Source organism: Pseudophryne corroboree, unplaced genomic scaffold (genome assembly GCF_028390025.1).
Source record: "Pseudophryne corroboree isolate aPseCor3 unplaced genomic scaffold, aPseCor3.hap2 scaffold_1262, whole genome shotgun sequence".
Lineage (NCBI taxonomy): Eukaryota > Metazoa > Chordata > Amphibia > Anura > Myobatrachidae > Pseudophryne > Pseudophryne corroboree.
The window spans coordinates 60,014-72,038 of NW_026967888.1; the positions used below are offsets into that span (position 1 = coordinate 60,014).

Consider the following 12,025-nt stretch of genomic DNA (forward strand, 5'->3'; position numbering starts at 1 on the left):
CCGCCGATTTTCCGGACCGTCTTCTTGCTTCTGGCTCTGTAAGGAGGATGGCGGCGCGGCTCCGGGACCGGACGACCTAGGCTGGGCCTGTGTTCGATCCCTCAGGAGCTAATGGTGTCCAGTAGCCTAAGAAGCCCAAGCTAGCTGCAAGCAGGTAGGTTTGCTTCTTCTCCCCTTAGTCCCTCGTAGCAGTGAGTCTGTTGCCAGCAGATCTCACTGAAAATAAAAAAAACCTAAACTATTACTTTCTTTCTAGGAGCTCAGGAGAGCCCCTAGTGTGCATCCAGCTCAGCCGGGCACAAAATTCTAACTGGGGTCTGGAGGAGGGTCATAGTGGGAGGAGCCAGTGCACACCAGGTAGTCCTAAAGCTTTCTTTAGTTGTGCCCAGTCTCCTGCGGAGCCGCTATTCCCCATGGTCCTTATGGAGTCCCAGCATCCACTTAGGACGTCAGAGAAATAATAACAACAACAACAACAACAACAACAACAACAACAGGACACCAAAGGCCACTCCCCATGTATAACAACAACAACAACAACAACACACCACAGGCTCCGCCCCCTGTATAATAATAATAATAAGACACCACAGGCTGCTCCCCCGTATAAGAATAATAATAATAATAATAATAATAATAATAATAGTAATAATAAGGTACCACAGGCTGCTCCCCCTGAATAACAACAACAACAACAACAACACAGGCTGCTTCTCAGGTATAATAACAGGACACCACAGGCTGCTCCTTCTGTATAATAATAATAATAATAATACACCACAGGCTGCTCCCCCTGTATTATTATTATAATAATAATAATAATAATAATAATAATAATAACAACAATAATAAGAAGAAGAGAACACCATAGGCTGCTCCACCTGGATAATTATAACAGGACACCAGAGGCTTCTCCCCCTGTATAACAACAACAACAACAACAACACACTACAGGCGGCTCACCTTTTACCGTATCTGCTATGGGTGCTCCTCGGGTAACGCCAAGAACCATGGAATAATATTTTCTTACATTAAGACATCTCAAATATAGATTTACCAAATTATCAACACTTATTTATATGTACAACCATGAAGATCAGAAACTCCTGTGTGAAAAACGGGTAGAACAGCCAGTAACTTATAAATATAATCTTTGTGTTATTCTAATTACTTTTAAAGTCAGAACTCACCACTAAATCATATATGCAGTGCCCACAGTGTGGGAGGAGCTGTGAGGTCATGTGGGAGGAGCTACAGTGGAGGACCTTGGTAAGAATAGAGAATTTTCCTTTGTAATAATTAAGAATTTGCGCCCGCCTACCCAAAAAGGGGGCGTGGTCTAGATGACCCCAGTTTTGCAACCTGAACTCCCAGACATTGGCCACCACAGGGGAAAAAAATCCTTATTCATTCCCCTTACATTATTTGTCATGTTTGCTCCTTACAGTAATACCCATTACACATTATGCCACACAACGTATGCCTATCACACATAATTCCACACACCATAATGTCCCTTATACATTATGCCCACATAAGTGCCAGTTACACATAATTCACCCAGTATAGTGCCAGATACACATAATGCACCCAGTATAATGCCAGACACACATAATGCACCCAGTATAGTGCCAAATACACATAATGCACCCAGTATAGTGCCAGATACACATAATGCACCAGTATAACGCCAGATACACATAATGCACCCAGTATAACGCCAGATACACATAATGCACCCAGTATAACGCCAGATACACATAATGCACCCAGTATAACGCCAGATACACATAATGCACCCAGTATAACGCCAGATACACATAATGCACCCAGTATAACGCCAGATACACATAATGCACCCAGTATAACGCCAGATACACATAATGCACCCAGTATAGTGCAAGTTACACATAATGCACATTAGTATAGTGAAAGTTATATATAATATTTCCAGTATAGTGCCAAATACACATGATGCACCTTGTATAATGCCAGATACACATAATGCACCCAGTGTAATGCCAGATACACATAATGCCAGTTACACATAATGCCCACAGTATAATGCCAGTTACACATAATGAACATAGTATAGTACTAGTTACATATATTCCCTGTATTGTGCCAGATACACATAATGCACCCAGTATAGTGCCAGATACACATAATGCACCCAGTATAATGCCAGTTACACATAAAGCACCCAGTATAATGCCAGTTACACATAAAGCACCCAGTATAATGCCAGATACACATAAAGCACCCAGTATAATGCCAGATACACATAATGCACCCAGTATAATGTCAGTTACACATAATGCACCCAGTATAGTGCGTTACACATAATGCACATTAGTATAGTGACAGTTATATATAATATTCCCAGTATAGTGCCAGATACACATAATGCACCCAGTATGTAAGATACACATAATGCACCGAGTATAATGCCAGATACACATAATATCCCGAGTATAGTGCCAGATTCTCATAATCAGTGGTGCAAGTATAGCGGTAAGGGCAGGTACGGTGTATTGTTATAAGACTGGCAGCTGGTACACCATACAACCCAACCACTTTGCAGTTGCCCACTATTAGTACTGCTCTGCCGAGTGCTGTATTCGGTGGTGTGGAAGTTACAACAGAGCGAGGGCTGCTGGGAGCTGTGATGATTCTCCCTGTTCTGCGGCTGCCATCCCCGAAGAGGCGCATGCTATCGCTGTGCAGTATATACATATGTGGCACAGAGATGAGAGTGGCTGGCTGCTAGGGAGAAGGCTGACATGAGACACAGTGAAGGGGGGTGGGGGCTCTAAGCCTAGAGACACAGGGGGTAATTCTGCTGCGATAACGAGATTTATGGTAAGTACTTACTGTCGTTAAATCTGTTTCTAAGAGGTACACTGGGCTCCACAAGGAATGGACAATGGGATGTAGAGTAGGATCTTGATCCGAGGCACCAACAGGCTCAAAAGCTTTGACGGTTCCCAAGAAGCACAGCGCTACCTCCTCTATAACCCCGCCCCTCCACAGGAGCTCAGTTTTCAGTTAACCAGCCCAATGCAGTAGCATGATGAGACAACATCAGTTAGTAGCCACATAAACCACACTCTCATGACAGGAGAAGTGTCAGCGGCTAATGCCATACCAACCCAAAGAAGCTAAGTGCGTCATGGTGGGCGCCTTGTGGAGCCCAGTGTACCTCGCAGAAAAAGAGATTTAACAAAGATAAGTTCTTACCATAAATCTCGTTTTCTGCTGCGCGGTACACTGGGCTCCACAAGGAATGGACAATGGGGATGTCCTAAAGCAGTTCCTTATGGGAGGGGATGAACTGTAGCGGGCACAAGAACCCGGCGTCCAAAGGAAGCATCCTGGGAAGCGGCAGTATCGAAGGTATAGAACCTTATGAACGTGTTCACTAAGCACAATTGTTCAAGGGTCGCACCACGGCCCAGTAGAATGGGAAGTAATGTGAGCAGGAGCTGACAGACCAGCCTTCACATAAGCATGTGCAATCACCATTCTAATCCAGCTGGCCAAAGTCTGCTTGTGAGCAGGCCAGCTATGTTTGTGAAATCCAAACAAAACAAAGAAAGAGAGAGAATCAGATTTCCTAATGGAAGCAGTTCTCTTCACATAGATACGGAGAGCCCGTACCATATCCAAAGACCGTTCTTTGGGAGACAAGTCAGGAGAGACAAGGGCCGGAACCACAATCTCCTGATTAAGGTGGAATGAAGAAACCACCTTAGGTAAATATCCGGGACAAGTCCTAAGGACCGCCCGGTCACGGTGAAATATCAGATGAGGTGAGCTACAAGACAGAGCACCCAAATCCGACACTCTTCTAGCTGAGGCAATAGCCAGCAGAAACACCACCTTAAGGGAAAGCCACTTAAGGTCAGCTGAACCAAGAGGCTCAAATGGAGGTTCCCAAGGAGCCACAGGCGGGACATAGGGAGGTTGGATACGCAACACACCCCGAGTAAAGGTATGAACATCAGGTAAGGTTGCAATTTTTTCTCTGAAACCACACCGACAAGGCAGAAATATGAACCTTGAGGGAGGCCAGCCGCAAGCCTAAGTCTAGGCCCTGCTGAAGAAAAGCTAAAAGCTTTGCAGTACTAAATTTGGAAGCGTCATGATTGTTAGATCACCAAACAAAGTAAGAATGCCAGACCCTATGGTAAATCCAAGCAGAAGCCGGTTTCCGGGCCCGTAACATAATTTTAATGACCGCCTCAGAAAAACCTTTAGACCTCAAGATGGGAGCTTCAAGAGCCATGCAGTCAAAAACAGCCGGGCCAGGTCCTGGTAGACACAAGGGCCCTGAACGAGGAGGTTTGGGCGTTGTGGAAGTAGTATTGGATGCTCTGACGAAAGGCCCTGTAGGTCTGAGAACCAGTGCCGTCTGGGTCACGCTGAAGCTATAAGAAGCAGGATTCCTCCTTCCTGCTTGAACTTCCGAATCACCCTGGGCAGAATTGAAACTGGAGGGAACACGTACGGCAGCTGAAACTTCCATGGCACCGTCAGCGCATGCATGAATGCTGCTTGAGGATCCTTTGTCCTTGCTCCGAAGACCGGAACCTTGTGATTGTGTCACAACTGAGGGTTTTGGCTGACAGGAGGAAGCCTCAGTTGTAGGGGTTGAAAGGAACTTAAACCGGGGAGGTTTAATCAGACCCCTGGACATGTAAGTATTAAAGGAAACCCGAAGGTGTGACCATGACAACCAGGTAAAAGCAAAAATAAAAGTTTATTGACAGACTCAGTGTAATAACAGACAGCAAATAATGGCAATGGCAAATGATATAGTTCCTGGAACACTTTGACCATAGAAGGTATCACAGAGCACTGGTAGGTTAAAGAACAGTTGTTAAAGTCCTTTGATGGAATAACCTTACCAGGCCTGGCTGCAGTAGTGGAGATAGCCGAGGAACATGCCAGTAGATGTAATAGATGAAGCTGTTGTATTACTGGATGGAACCAGCCAGGTGGTAAGACACGGAGTGGATGCTGAATGGGATCAGCCAGGTAATAAAGTCACAGAGTGAATGCTGGATGGAACCAGCCAGGTGATGAAACACGGAGTGGATACTGTAAGATGCTAGGGAGCGTGGAAACAGGAGAGTTGTAGAAAGGTTACCGGTGGTTGGTGGATACTGCTGGTAAGTAGGGATCCGCTGGATCGACACCGGTACTTTACAGAAGCTGGAATCTGCTGAAAGCTGGCTGCTGGAAGCAGATGGGTTAATGGCTGGAAGCTGGAACAGCCACGGAGGACTGCAGAGTCAGGCTGCACCACAGGATGGAAGGCTGGTGCGGGTCTCTTAGTGAATGCTGGAAACAGGAGCTGGAACCTGGAGAAACAAACCACAGTAGAGAGAGACTGGAACAAGGTATGACAAACAAAGCACTGACGACTTCCTGGCCCAGGCACAGGATACTTATACCTGCAGCTATGCAAGCATTGGCTGGGCAATTATGCAGATTTCCAGATGCAGTGGATTGGTGAAACTGGAGCATGTGATTAGATCCAACATGGCTGCGCCCATGTTAGAACTTGGAGGGAAAGCAGGTTTGGAAACCATGTGGAAACATAGTAGTAATGGCGGCGCCGGCCGCAGTGGACGGGAGACGCCATGCAGGATTCAAACATGGCGCCGATGTGACAGAGTCTCAGAGTGTTGTGACACAGATGAGATCCGGACTTGGAACGGTGAGCCAGCCTCAGAAGACATCTAAACGGCAGGTAATGGCGTCCAGATACCCGGATCGTGACACTGCCAAACTGAATGGCCTCGTAGGCCGCCACCATCTTTCCCAGCAATCGAGTGCATTGATGGATCGACACTCTGGTTGGTTTTAGAATTAACTTGACCACAGCCTGAATTTCCCAGGCCTTTTCCACCGGTAGAAAAACTCTCTGTAGTTCTGTATCCAGAACCATTCCCAGAAATGACAGCCGGGTCGTCAGGATCAACTGAGATTTTGGCAGGTTCAGGAGCCAACCATGTTGCCGCAACACCGTCAGGGACAGTGCAATGTGTTGCATCAATCTGTCCCTGCATCTCGCTTTTATCAGGAGATCGTCCAAGTACGGGATAATCATGACACCTTGCTTCAGAAGAAGAAGCATCATCTCCGCCATCACTTTGGTGAAAATCCTCGGAGCCATGGACAGACCAAACGGCAACGTCTGAAATTGGTAATGACAATCTTGAACTGCAAAGCGCAGGAAAGCCTGATGTGGAGGATAAATGGGAACCTGTAGGTAGGAATCCTTTATGTCCAAACAGACCATAAAGTCCCCTTTCTCCAGACTGGAGATCACTGCTCGGAGAGACTCCATCTTGAACTTGAATTTCTGTAGAAAGAAATTTAGGTCTTTTTTTGGTTTAGGATCGGTCTGCCGAGCCGTCTGGCTTCGGGACCACGAATAGGCTGGAATAAAAGCCTGCTCCCTGCTGCGCAGGAGGAACCTTGATAATGACCTGGTTTTGAGACAACTTTTGTATTGCGTCGCACACTAGCTCCCTGCTGGGCAGAGAAGCTGGCAGGGCTGATATGAAAAAACGACGAGGGGGAACATCTTGAAACTCCGGCTTGTACCCTTGTGACACAATTTTTAAAATCCAAGGGTCCAGACCAGAGCGAACCCAGACCTGACTGAAGAGCTTTAGACGTGCCCACACAGGCGCGGACTCCCGCAGAGGAGTCCCGGCGTCATGCGGTGGACTTGGCAGAAGCCGGGGAGGACTTCTGCTCCTGGGAAGCAGGGCAGCCTGGGTGTCTTTTACCCCGCCCCCTGCCTCTAGTAGTAAGGAAGGCAGAGCCTCGACCCTTTCGGTATCTATTGGGCCGAATGGACTGCATTTGATAATGATGCGTTTTCTTATGTTTAGGGGGGACATAAGGCAAAAAGGACGATTTACCAGCGGTAGCCGTAGATACTAGGTCTGTAAGACCGTCCCCAAACAACGCACCTCCTTTATATGGCAGAGATTCCATGTTTCTTTTAGAATCAGAATCCGCATTCCACTGGTGTATCCATATTGGTCGCCTAGCTGCTACCGCCATAGCATTGGCTTTTGCTCCCAAAAGACCAATATCCCTTTGTGATTCCTTAAGGTACGCCGATGCGTCCTTGATGTAACCCAGCGTCGGCATAATGCTGTCTCTGTCCAGGGTATCTAAATCTGATAACAAAGAATCAGCCCATTTTTCAATAGCACTACTGACCCACGCCGAAGCAATGACCGGTCTGAGTTGTGAACCCGTGGTCGCATAAATGGATTTTAGAGTAGCTTCTTGCTTACGATCCGCAGGGTTTTTAAGGGCTGCCGTACCGGAGGACGGTAAAGCCACCTATTTTGACAAACGTAACAGGGCCTTATCCACTACGGGGACTAACTCCCATTTTTCCCTATCAGCAGTGGGGAATGGATACGCCACTGGAATTCTCTTGGGAATTTGGAACTTCTTGTCAGGAGTGTCCCACATCTTTTCAAACAGAGCGTTCAGTTCATGAGAAGGGGGAAACGTTACCTCAGGTTTCTTCCCCTTATACATACAGACCCTAGTATCAGGAACAGCAGGGTCGTCTTTTACGTGTAAAAATAAGATTTTAAACCTACCGGTAAATCTTTTTCTCCTAGTCCGTAGAGGATGCTGGGCACTCCGTAAGGACCATGGGGGTATAGACGGGCTCCGCAGGAGACATGGGCACTATAAAGAAATTTTAGTATGGGTGTGCACTGGCTCCTCCCTCTATGCCCCTCCTCCATGACCTCAGTTAGAGAACTGTGCCCAGAGGAGATGGACAATACGAGGAAAGGATTTTGTTAATCTAAAGGCAAGATTCATACCAGCCCACACCAAGCACACCATATAACCTGGAATATACGCAACCAGTTAACAGTATGAACATAAAAACAGCATCAGTCAAAGACCGATTCCCACTATAACATAACCCTTTATGTAAGCAACAACTATATACAAGTCTTGCAGAGTAAGTCCGCACTGGGAGTCAGCACCCTCTACGAACTAGGAGAAAAAGATTTACCGGTAAGTTTAAAATCTTATTTTCTCTTGCGTCCTAGAGGATGCTGGGGACTCCGGAAGGACCATGGGGTTTATACCAAAGCTCCAAACCGGGCGGGAGAGTGCGGATGACTCTGTAGCACCAATTGAGCAAACGCAAGGTCCTTATCAGCCAGGGTATCAAACTTGTAGAATTTAGCAAAAGTGTTTGAACCCGACCAAGTAGCTGCTCGGCTGCTACTGCAAAGCCGAGACGAATCGGGCAGCCGCCCAAGAAGAGCCCACCTTCCTAGTGGAATGGGCCTTTACAGAATTTGGTAACGGCAATCCAGCCGTAGAATAAGCCTGCTTAAACGTGTTACAGATCCAGCGAGCAATAGTCTGCTTCGACGCAGGCGCGCCAATCTTGTTGGCTGCATACAGGACAAACATAGCCTCTGTTTTACTAACCCTAGCCGTTCTGGCTACATAAATCTTTAAAGCCCTGACTACATCCAGGGACTTGGAGTCCTCCAAGTCACTCGTAGCTACAGGCACCGCGATAGGTTGGTTCATATGAAATGAAGAAACCACCTTAGGTAAAAATTGAGGACGAGTCCTCAATTCTGCTCTATCCACATAAAAAATCAAGTAGGGGCTCTTGTGAGACAAGGCCGCCAATTCTGACACCCGCCTTGCCGAAGCCAAGGCTAATAACATGACCACCTTCCAGGTCAAGGCTAATAACATGACCACCTTCCAGGTGAGAAATTTCAATTCAACCGTTTGAAGGGGTTCAAACCAGTGTGATTTAAGGAACTGTAACACCACGTTCAGGTCCCACGGTGCCACTGGGGGAACAAAAGGAGGCTGGATGTGCAGTACTCCCTTCACAAAAGTTTGAACTTATGGGAGAGAAACCAATTCCTTCTGAAAGAATATAGATAGGGCCGAAATCTGTACCTTAATGGAACCTAACTTCAGGCCCATTTCCACTCCTGTCTGCAGGAAGTGGAGAAAATGGCCCAGATGGAAAATCTTCCGTAGAAGCATTCTTGGTTTCACACCAAGAGACATACTTCCTCCAGATACAGTGATAATGTTTCGCCGTCACCTCTTTCCTAGCCTTTATTAGAGTAGCTATGACCTCTTACGGAATACCTTTTCCAGCTAGGATCCGGCGTTCAACCGCCATGCCGTCAAACGAAACCACGGTAAGTCTTGGAACACGCAGGGCCCCTGCTGCAACAGATCCTCCTTGAGAGGAAGAGGCCAAGGATCTTCTGTGAGCATTTCCTGAAGATCTGAGTATCAGGCCCTTTGAAGCCAATCTGGAACAATGAGTATTTTCTGTACTCTTTTTCGTCTTTTGATCCTCAAAATTTTTGCGATGAGAGGAAGAGGAGGAAACACATAGACCGACTGAACACCCATGGTGTTACCAGGGCGTCTACTACTATATCCTGAGGGTCCCGGGACCTGGCACAATACCTCCAAAGCTTCTTGTTGAGGCGTGACACCATCATGTCTATTTGAGGAATTCCCCAGAGACCCGTCATCTCTGCCTGCTGAAGAAGTCCGCTTCCCAGTTGTCTACTCCCGGAATGAAGACAGCTGACAGAGCGCTTACGTGATTTTCCGCCCGGCGAAGAATCCTCGTGGCTTCCGCCATCGCGACTCTGCTCCTTGTCCCGCCTTGGCGGTTCACATGAGCCACGGCTGTGACATTGTCTGATTGAATCAGAACCGGTAGGTTGTGAAGAAGACTCTCCGCTTGTCGAAGGCCGTTGTATATGGCCGTTAATTCCAGCACGTTGATGTGCCGACAAGACTCATGGCTTGACCATAGTCCCTGAAAATTTCTTCCTTGGGTGACTGCTCCCCATACTCAGAGGCTCGTGTCCGTGGTTACCAGAACCCAGTACTGAATGCGGAACCTACGACCCTCTAGAACAGGCATTCCCAACCACGGTCCTCAAGGCACACCAACAGTGCAGGTTTTAGTGATATCCAGGCTGCAGCACAGGTGACTTAATTAGTAGCTCAGTTATTTTGATTCAACCATATGTGCTGCAGCCTGGATATCACTAAAACCTGCACTGTTGGTGTGCCTTGAGGACTGTGGTTGGGAATGCCTGCTCTAGAAGGTGAGCACTTTGCAGCCACCATATGAGAGACATCCTGGCCCTGGGGGACAGTGTTATTTTCTGATGTAGTTGTAGATGGGACCCAGACCACTTGTCCAGAAGGTCCCACTGAAACGTCCTCGCATGAAACCTGCTGTAGGAGGCCACCATTTTTCCCAGAACTCGAGTGCATTGATGAACTGACACTCTTTTTGGCTTTAGCAGGTCTCTGACCATGTTCTGGAGGTCCTGGGCTTTTTCCAACGGGAGAAAAACCTTCTTTCGTTCCGTGTCCAGTATCATGCCTAGGAACGATAGTCGAGTTGTTGGAACCAATTGCGACTTTGGCAGATTGAATATCCAGCCGTGCTGTTGGAGCACTCTCAGGGAGAGCGACACGTTTTTCAGCAATTGATCTCTTGATCTCGCCTTTATCAGAAGATCGTCCAAGTATGGTATAATTGTGACTCTCTGCCTGTGCAGGATCACCATCATTTCCGCCATTACCTTGGTGAAAATCGTCGGGGCCGTGGAAAGCCCAAACGGCAACGTCTCAAACTGGTAATGACAATCCTGACAATCCTGTACAGCGAATCTCAGGTACTCCTGATGAGAGGGATATATGGGGACATGAAGGCAAGCATCCTTTATGTCTAACGACACCATAAGATCCCCCCCTTCCAGGCTGGATATTACAGCTCGGAGCGATTCCATCTTGAATTTGAATCTTTTCAAGTACAGGTTTAGGGATTTTAGATTTAAAATGAGTCTGAACGAACCATCCGGCTTTCGGACCACAAATAGGGTCGAATAATATCCTTTTCCCTGTTGTACCAGGGGAACCCTGACAATCACTTGCTGTTGACACAGCGTTTGAATTGCAGTTCACACTACTTCCCTCTCTGGGGAAGAAGCTGGTAAGGCCGACTTGAAAAACCGGCGTGGGGGCACCTCCTTGAATTCCAGCTTGTAGCCCTGGGAAACAATATCCATCGCCCAAGGATCCATGTCTGACCGAACCTAGACTTGGCTGAAGAGTCGAAGGCGTGCCCCCACCGGTGCGGACTCCCGTACGGGAGTCCCAGCGTCATGCTGTTGTCAAAGTCGAAAAATATCATGATTCACTATTGCCTTTTACTAACCCCAATGCACGTGCCCGCTGCTCGTGCACCGACTCCCCCGTGCGTACGCATCCCCTCATATTGCGTAAGGGACGCTCCAACGTCGCCTGCACATGGAGAGGTGTATTTACAGCGGTGTTTTGTGTGCGACTAGCGAGCGACTCGATCGCTACATATTTAACCAAAATAATGCGTTTTATAGGTAATATTCCCCTTAACAATGTCAGCAAGTATGGTAAGTTTAAAATTTCTTGGAGGGCTCAGACAAAGGTTGGAGGGTAGTGTTTGGTGTCCAGCTGTGGGGTATTGAAGGGGTGTTGTGCCTATGATAGTTGGGAGGGATTCACATGTTCTTATGCATAGTTATGCACAGAAGTAGAAAATAAGATTAATTGTATTCCGAATAAATTACACATAAGTGCAGGGTAGGTGAATGGAATTCAGTCATTTCTTTCTCACAGACTGAATACAATAGCCTTATTTACACTAAGATTTGAGATTCTATGAAGAGGGCTTACACCTTTGTTTATGAATAGGACCAGGTTTCTCTCCAGAATAATGAGGGCTGAGTTGTCAATTGTCTCAACTGAAGGAGGGGCAGTGGGGTGAACAAAGCCCAGAGACAGAGTTTGTTTGAAAGATCCAAAACAATAGCTTTCCTCAATATAACCAGACAAAGAGGAATTTAGAATACTAACAAGTCCTAGCCATCGCCCACTTCTTGAACTAAGCAATGATCCCAGGTGCAGT

The 12,025-nt window shown here is 47.1% G+C and overlaps 1 protein-coding gene across 1 annotated transcript in view; it reads right to left on the bottom strand.

The window, feature by feature from the left end:
• Positions 1–12,025, bottom strand: part of LOC134993219 (uncharacterized) — a 45,135-nt gene that overhangs the window by 19,734 nt on the left and 13,376 nt on the right. The window lies entirely within an intron of this gene.